This window comes from Schistocerca nitens, chromosome 5, assembly GCF_023898315.1.
Source record: "Schistocerca nitens isolate TAMUIC-IGC-003100 chromosome 5, iqSchNite1.1, whole genome shotgun sequence".
Taxonomy (NCBI): domain Eukaryota; kingdom Metazoa; phylum Arthropoda; class Insecta; order Orthoptera; family Acrididae; genus Schistocerca; species Schistocerca nitens.
In genome coordinates this window covers 485,766,500-485,775,907 of record NC_064618.1, presented here as the reverse complement: position 1 = coordinate 485,775,907, position 9,408 = coordinate 485,766,500, and the positions used below count along the sequence as shown (strand labels likewise).

Below are 9,408 nucleotides of genomic sequence, written 5' to 3'. Positions count from 1 at the left end.
CAATGGTAACTGCTCTGAACATGACAGATTCAAGGAGGTTACAAAACCTTGTTTTAACTTTCGTATGCGTGAAGGCCCGTCCACACGCAACGATATAATTGCGCAGAAAGACAATGGCATGTAGACGAGAGGTTTGCACAGAAATTTGACGTGCACAAACCTGGAGGTTGCAGTTGGGGTTTGATGAAACTTACTCAAATCTGTGGGCCTCAAACACATATGGGTCGACAAATTGTAGCGTGTGGACAGGAGATAGCAGCAAATATGGCGCGTGTTTCTTGTCTGTGTGCCCACAGTGAATTATAAATGGTAGATGTATGTCAGGACTTTAGTGGTATAGGGAGATGGCTGCAGGCACTGCAGGTAACTAAGAGCTATCCTCAGTTCCTCTTGTAGGTGCTACTGATAGGAATCATTTCATCAAACTGAAGTGGCACTAGCATAAGGTTAACTCAATTAAAATTCTCAGATCCGCTTGCTTTGCACTTAGAAATCGCTCTCATTATGAAAGAAAATTTTCAGTTTTCAAGCCTCGTCATTTCCAAATGCACACGCAAGACTTTTTTTTCCTGATGGGGAGGCAGAGATAGCCGTCAACAGCTCGAATACTTTATCCAAAATGACGTAAAGATGTAATCTTATGTGACAGTCTAGCAAAAAGAAGTATACCCTGTTTATTCTTAAGAAGAGTGCAGTCAGAATATTGTGGTAATGGAATATCTTGTAACAGTGCCTTCAGATAAATAGTGACCTTACACTTTTTTTTTATTTCCTAACATAGCATGTAGTTCACAACAACAGTGAACTGGAGGTGAAATGTACTACAGTATCAAATAAAAATACTTCACTACTACAATACCAGAACTAAAACTTTCCACACAGAGTACGAGTTCATATTTTATCGTTCAGAAAGGAGCTTTATATTCTGGTGCAAATGAATATAACAGATTTCTGGAAGACTTCGTACAGAGAACTGAAAATCCAGATGCAGAAACAAACTACACTGTAGCTCATTGGGAACACCTACAGTTTCTAAAAATATATTGAGTTTCAAATACATATAAAACTGTAAAAATATAATCCGTAATTTCTCAGGATTGATGTATTACGATATTGAATACAGGTACATCATTTGCCTTGATGAAATATTCTTTCACGACAACATGAATAGCTTTGCATTGGTTGGGTACGATATCATTTTGAACTCAATGCTCGTTTCGCAATGGCAGTAGAAAATTCTAGATCTTTGTACTACTATAGCCAGAAATCTTAACACCACCGTCAGCTGCTTATGTGGAAATTGCTTTACTCAAACAATTATTTTTTCTTATTACACGAGAAGCTGTGAAAGTTGAAAGATAATTATATGTTTCCAGATCCATCCGCAAATAATTACGCCAGTCGTAGTGTTCGCCCTGCAACTCGAGAAGTAAATTTATATCAGAAAACTGGCTTCGCTTAAGCAGCCGCTGTCTAGATCACTTTGATCGGTTTTCCTGTTTCTTGCATTTTATTTGCTTTTCTTTGCAACACAAACCGTGAACACAGACAATAACAGGACTTTCCCCTTTACGAATTTCTGAGTAACAGAAATAAACTTCGAGGTTAAGAGATAGTAGTCATTTGCCGCTGAAATTTCTTTCATAGACAGATGGCGAGCGATCACTATATTGGATAGGCTCTCTAGACTCAACACATCTGCAACATTTTATTGTATTCACAGACGCTTACGCAGAAATCTGCGCAAGCAGATCGTTGCTGTGAACGGGCTTTGGCATACCCGTGCAAGTAGCGTGCTTCTGCTCACATCACATCTGGGCAGTGAGATGTGCGCAAACCTGGAAGTTGGAGTTTTGGGCGAAACTGCTCAAATCTGTGGGTTCAAAACACCCCTGCGCAGACAAGCAGGAGCGCGTGGACAGGAGATCGCCGCAAATCTGGCGTGTGAAATGTGTCTGAGTTATCTGTTTGTTCACTCTAATGTTTCTCATCCGTGTTTGAGTGATGAATTTTAAAATAACAAATGCACTTCAGTGCTTTAAAAAGTTCATTGCTGAATTTTTCGAAATATATAGTAGTTACATATGTTTGTGGAAATTCAAGAGCAGGAAAAACACTGCTGGAAAAAAAGGCATCTGCTTACAATTCTTTAACACAGAAAATATGTGCAGTCGACTCCACAGCAAATAGAAACGGCAATAAAAGATAGACTTCATTACCACAATACTATAAGTAAAACTTTCCAAACAGACTATGAATCCCTGTCCAGAGTTCACAATGGAGATTTATATTTTGGTGCAAAGGTTTTGAAGAGGTCGCTGGTGCACTTCAGGCAGGGACTTAGAAATCCTGACTTAGAAGCAAACTAAACTGTCACTCATTGGTCACACATATAATTACAAAGAATACACTGTGTTTCAAACTCATCTACAACTAAAAATTGATAACTATCCCACAGGACGTGTGCAATGGAAGACATCTACACTCCTGAATTCTCCTCGTTGCCTCCAATGACGATCAAGCGCTTAAGACCTAACTTGTCAGAACTGAGGTACAGTACTTTACTTGCATTTGTGAAATCCTCCTCCAACACAGTATAAATAGCTTCGCATGTGTTGAGTATAATTTTCCTTCATGCCTTTTTCGAAACTGAGTAGAAGATTGTAGGCCTTTGTAGCTCCTTCCTGTCGCCAAGGATCTTATTGTCACTGTCAGCCGCTTAAGTGGAGAAATTGCTCTCTCCATACAAGTATTTTTCCATCTTACACGAGAAGTTATGAGCGGCAAAAGACAATTACACCTACGAAATTTAAAATCCCGGCGAATTGAATGTTGAAAGAGTTATCCAAAAAGATTTCGGGCTTGCAGCCGGTTGTCGTTAGCTTCCATCCACGATATTTCGACTGGACAACTGCCAGCCATCCTCAGATGAGCCATCGAAGACTGATGAAGACGCCCTCCGTTCCGCAATATATAGCGTGCAGCGAGTATTCCGCGCATGCGTCAAAATCATATTGACAAACGAACCGCACCGCCCGCCAGCAGCGCCCTCGCCAGTGGATCTGCAGAACTCAGCTGTCTTTGGCGTCGTCAATTGCCGCGGCCATCGGAGTGCTCTGACGTCTTCGTCTGGAGCAGATCTTAGAGATGACGGGGTTCCACGCTTTATCTAGCTGGTAGCCATTGTCACGGTTCATAAGATTGTGTGTTATGCGAATCTCCAATGATTCTTTTTATGACGGAGTCCCAAAAGGATGTTGCTGTGGCCAAAATTGTTGTCTTGTCCTACTCCATTGAGTGTCCAGTGGAAATTCAATGCTCAGCAATTGTAGACTTGCTAGGTTGCAAAAGGCGAGTACAGCGCTGATGTTCAGTGCAACGTTCTCCTACTGTTCGCAATGTTTGTTCTATATATGACATGCCACACTGACAAGGTATTTTATAAATTCCCGCCTTCCGCAGTACCAGATCGTCTTTCACTGATCCCAGCAGGTCGGAAATGTTCGATGGTGGATGGAAAATCACTTTCACTTCGAAACCGGGGAGGATTCTTACAATTTTGAAGGAAATGTTGCCAACAAAGGGAAGAAAAGCTAAAGATTTAGTAGGCGTGCTCTCTTCTTTCTCCACTCCCTGTTTCTTTGGCTTAATTGCAAGTGCCTTGCTAATTTGCTGGGTAGAATATCCATTCTCTTTGAAAACCCTCTTCAGGTGGGCAAGCTCTTCAGGCAAACTATCTGCATCTGACACTACATGAGCTCTGTGTACAAGTGTTTTAAGTACACTCATTGTTTGCAATTGGTGATGGCAGCTGGACGAATTTAAATACAAGTCAGTATGTGTGGGCCTTCGATAAACTGAATGCCCCAGAGAACCATCAATCTTCCATCTAACTAGCACATCCAAGGGAGACAACCATTTTTCTCTAATGCCATGGTAAACCAAATGTTCTCATGGTGGAGTTGAGGTGATCTAAAAACTCCATTAATTTGTCTTCTCCATGAGGCCAAACTATGAAAGTGTCATCCACATACCTCCAAAAAACAGTTGGTTTGAGAGCTGCCGATTCAAGTGCTCTCTCCTCAAAATCCTCCATAAAAAGGGTTGGGTTGGGTTGGGTTGGGCTGGGTTGTTTGGGGGAAGAGACCAAACAGCGAGGTCATCGGTCTCATCGGATCAGGGAAGGAAGTCGGCCGTGCCCTTTCAAAGGAACTGTCCTGGCATTTGCCTGGAGCGATTTAGGGAAATCATGGAAAACCTAAATCAGGATGGCTGGACGTGGAATTGAACCATTGTCCTCCCGAATAAATAAAAAGGTTGGCCACCAAGGGAGACAAGGGGCTACCCATGGCAACGCCGTCAATCTGTTCAAAATATTCTTGGTTGAACATAAAATATGTTGAGGAGAGAGCGTGGTGAAACAAAGCAGTGATTCCCACCTGAAACTTATTGCCAATCAGTGCCAAGGAGTCTGCAAGGGGTACCTTTGTAAAAAGAGACACCACGTCAAAACTAACTAAAAGATCAGAAGTACTTAGGCGGAGAGCCCCCAGTCTGTTGATAAAATCGGTCGAGTTTCGTATGTGATGTGAACATTTGAGCATAAATGGCCTCAGCAAGGATGCAAGATGTTTGGCTAAATCGTAAGTGGGGGCCCCAATATTGCTGACTATTGACCGTAAGGGTAGTCCGTCTTTATGTACCTTTGGAAAGCCATACAGTCTTGGAGGTATGCTGCCATGAGGTCTTAAGCGCTTGATCGTCTTTGGAGGCAACGAGGAAGAATTCAGGAGTGTAGATGTCTTCCATTGCACACGTCCTGTAGGATAGTTATCAATCTTCCTGTAGGCAGAATCACTTAGCAGACCATACAACTTATCCACATACAAACTGCGAGGTAACAGTACATTTAAATTGCCTTTATCGGCCTTCAGTACCACAACATCCGGATCTTCTCGGAGATTTCACAGTGCAGCCCTTTCTGCAGAGGTTATGTTACTGTGTAGAGGAGGAGCTTTAAGAAGAGCACGGCAAGTTTCCCTCCTTACTTCTTCTGCAGTTTCCATAGGAAGGTGTCGTACGGCTTCTTCAACACCACTCACAAAACTTATCAGAGGTGGTGCTCTAGGTGTAGGTGCAAAATTCAAACCCTTACTTAATACCAACAGCGTCGCGTCATCCAAATTCTTGTCCGTGAAGTTAACGATGGAACATCATGCAGTAATCCCCTTTGGCGATGACTGTTTTGGCACAAGATGATCAAATTTTGACATCTGCCGAGAACTTGCATCCTTGTGTACCCACGCAAATTTGGCGGAAGTCACTCCATCAACCCAGTCCCATAATACAGTAGACAGATGTGCTGCAATATTCAGATGCAAGTGGAACAATTCTTCTGAAATTGCAGCCAATCTTTGTCGTGTGTGGCAAATCCTCTCTTTAACAACAGCGTGACTGGCCTTTTCCATTATCTTCCGTGCAGTGGCAGTCTTAATAAAATGTGTCACTCTGGCAAATTTTGGTATTATGCCATGGTCCCAACATCTCAATAAAAAGGTCAAAGAACACAAAAGCTTAGCTCTCTTACCACATAGTTTGTCAAAACTTCTTACATGTGAGGTCATCTCCTCCCCATAAAGGCGTATGTTGTGAAATGTAAAATTTTCCCGGCGAACTATATATTCAAAAAGATTTTGGGCTAGCAGCTGGTCGTTGTTAGCTTCCATCCACAATATTTCGACTGGACAACTGCCAGCCATCCTCAGATGAGCCATCGAAGACTGACGAAGACGCCCTCTGTTCTGCAATATATGGCGTGCAGCGAGCATTCCGTGCATGCATCAAAATCATATTGTCAGACGAACCACACCGCCCACCAGCAGTGCCCTCATTGGTGGAACTGCAGAACTCAACTGTCTTCGGCGTTGTCAATTGCCGCGGCTATCGGAGTACTCTGACGTCTTCATCTGGAGCAGATCTTAGAGATGACGGGGTTCCACGCACTATCTAGCTGGTAGCCATTGTCAAGGTTCATAAGATTGTGTGTCATGTGAATTTCCACTGATTCTTTTATGATGGAGTCCCAAATGGATGTTGCCCTGTGGCCAAAATTGTTGTCTTGTCATACTCCATCGAGTGTCAGGGGAAATTCAATGCTCAGCAATTGCAGACTTGCTAGGTTGTAAAAGTCGAGTATCGTTGATGTTCAGTGCAACATTCTTCTACTGTTCGCAATGTTTGTCCAAATATATGACATGCCACACTGACAAGGTATTTTATAAATTCCCACCTTCCGCAGTACCAGATTGTCTTTCACTGTTCCCAGCAGGTCGGAAATCTTCGATGGTGGGCAGAAAATCACTTTCACTTTGAAACCGTGGAAAATTATTGCAGTTTTGAAGGAAATGTTGCCAGTGTGCCCAGTGTGCATGCACCTCCCATGTGGTCCCCAGAAAACGCATGTAACAATCAGAAAGGAATTAGAGAAACACTGTGCATAAAATTAGTACTGTACCAGACCTGCCAATCTGCCACAAAATGTGCAGACTGGCAACAGGCAGACTATGTGCAGCTAAAACTATTATTGATCCATCCAGCACAGCTGACACAGGGACTGCTCAGACTGATGTCAACACTCGCGTCACTCCAGAGCGTGAAAGAGCTTCAAACATTGAGAATACTGACAATGCATTCAATGTGAGACTTAATATGCAACAATTCTAGTTAAATGACATAAATGTGAAACTGGTAGATGACTTTGTCACATTTGAAGACAATGAGGAATGTCACCTTAATAATTGTTTTACTTCCAGACAGCTTACTTGCAGCTACAAACTATGTAACAGCGTGGCAAAAGCATTGTAGCAGTCACCAACCAGTTTACTAACGATCACAGCTCCTAGGAAATAACTGCTGCCAGCAATCCTGCAGGTGGAGATGGATAATACCACACCTCCTGTCTGGTCACCTCCATAGCTGAGCACTCTGCCACTGCAACTTAATAATCTCAATGCCGACCAGCATTCCTTAGTTGTCCCTGATAACCCCCCCCCCCCTCAATTTAGCCATTATCACCTGTACTAAGGAGGGGAGAGGGACACAAGAACTACACTCCGTCTTCTTGTCGTGAAGCAAGCCAGCTATGAGTAGTTATCATTTGAGAGTTCTAGAGCAGGCAATAAAAGCTAATGAAACCATCAGCTCAATTATCATACCCCCTTTTTTTTCCCTAACATAAGAACCACAATTTTTCACATCAAAAAATTCCCGTCCTAACACAGCAATAACAATGTAATTAATACTAAGAGATTCCAAACAGTAAAAATTAAAACTTCCTGGCGGATTAAAACTGCATGCTGGACCGAGACTCGAACTCGGGACCTTTGCCTTTCGTGGGCAAGTGCTCTACCAACTGAGCTACCCAAGCACGAATCACTCCCCGTCATCACAGCTTTACTTCCGCCAGTACCTCATCTCCTACCTTCCAAACAAATTAGATAAACCTATTTATATCGGAATGAGTATTTTAGATATTTCTAAAATTTAATTCTATTATTTTCATGTTCGGTGGCAGGAGGAACAAGACATTTGGTCAGGTGAATACAGGGTTATAAATACAGCATCAAATAGGGGTAATGCAGGAGTAGGTTTAATAATGAATAAAAAAATAGGAGTGCGGGTAAGCTACTACAAACAGCATAGTGAACGCATTATTGTGGCCAAGATAGACACGAAGCCCATGCTTACTACAGTAGTACAACTTTATATGCCAACTAGCTCTGCAGATGATGAAGAAATTGATGAAATGTATGATGAGATAAAAGAAATTATTCAGGTAGTGAAGGGAGATGAAAATTTAATAGTCATGGGTCATTGTAATTCAAGAGTAGGAAAAGTGAGAGGAGGAAACATAGTAGGTGAATATGGATTGGGGGTAAGAAATGAAAGAGGAAGCCGTCTGGTAGAATTTTTGCACAGAGCATAACTTGATCATAGCTAACATTTGGTTCAAGAATCATGAAAGAAGGTTGTATACATGGAAGAATCCTGGAGATACTAAAATGTATCAGATAGATTATATAATGGTAAGACAGAGATTTAGGAACCAGGTTTTAAATTGTAAACATTTCCAGGGGCAGATGTGGACTCTGACCACAATCTTTCGGTTATGAACTGTAGATTAAAACTGAAGAAACTGCAAAAAGGTGGGAATTTAAGGAGATGGGACTTGGGTAAATTGACTAAACCAGAGGTTGTACAAGGTTTCAGGGAGAGCATAAGGGAACAATTGTCAGGAATGGGGGAAAGAAATACAGTAGAAGAAGAATGGGTAGCTTTGAGGGATGAAATAGTGAAGGCAGCAGAGGATCAAGTAGGTAAAAACACGAGGGTTAGTAGAAAACCTTGGGTAACAGAAGATATACTGAATTTAATTGATGAAAGGAGAAAATATAAAAATGCAGTAAACAAAGCAGGCAAAGAGGAATACAAACGTCTCAAAAATGAGATTGACGGGAAGTGGAAAATGGCTAAGCAGGGATGGCTAGAGGACAAATGTAAGGATGTAGAGGCTTATCTCATTAGGGGCAAGATAGATACTGCCTACAGGAAAATTAGAGAGACCTTTGGAGAAAAGAGAGCCACTTGTATGAATATAAAGAGCTCAGATGGAAACCCAGTTCTAAGCAAAGAAGGGAAAGCAGAAAGGTGGAAGGAGTATATAGAGGGTCTATACAAGGGCGATGTACTTGAGGACAATATTATGGAAATCGAAGAGGATGTAGATGCAGATGAAATGGGAGATAAGATACTGTGTGAAGAGTTTGACAGAGCACTGAAAGACCTGAGTCGAAACAAGGCCCCGGGAGTAGACAACATTCCATTAGAACTACTGACAGCCATGGGAGAGCCAGTCCTGACAAAACTCTACCATCTGGTGAGCAAGATGTATGAGACAGGCGAAATACCCTCAGACTTCAAGAAGAATATAATAATTCCAATCCCAAAGAAAGCAGGTGTTGACAGATGTGAAAATTACCGAACTATCAGTTTAATAAGTCACAGCTGCAAAATACTAATGCGAATTCTTTACAGACGAATGGAAAAACTGGTAGAAGCTGACCTTGGAGAAGATCAGTTTGGATTCCGTAGAAATGTTGGAACACGTGAGGCAATACTGACCTTACGACTTATCTTTGAAGAAAGATTAAGAAAAGGCAAATCTACATTTCTAGCATTTGTAGACTTAGAGGAAGCCATTGACAATGTTGACTGGAATACTCTCTTTCAAATTCTATAGGTGGCAGGGGTAAAATACAGGGAGCGAAAGGCTATTTACAATTTGTACAGACACCAGAAGGCAGTTATAAGGATTGAGGGGCACAAAAGGGAAGCAGGGGTTGGGAAGGG

At 42.0% G+C, this 9,408-nt stretch overlaps 1 non-coding gene across 1 annotated transcript; it reads right to left on the bottom strand.

The window, feature by feature from the left end:
• Window positions 1–7,352: 7,352 nt before the first annotated feature.
• Window positions 7,353–7,427, bottom strand: Trnas-cga (transfer RNA serine (anticodon CGA)). The gene has a single exon. It is a non-coding gene; the product is annotated as a tRNA-Ser (tRNA).
• Between the last annotated feature and the right edge of the window lie 1,981 nt (window positions 7,428–9,408).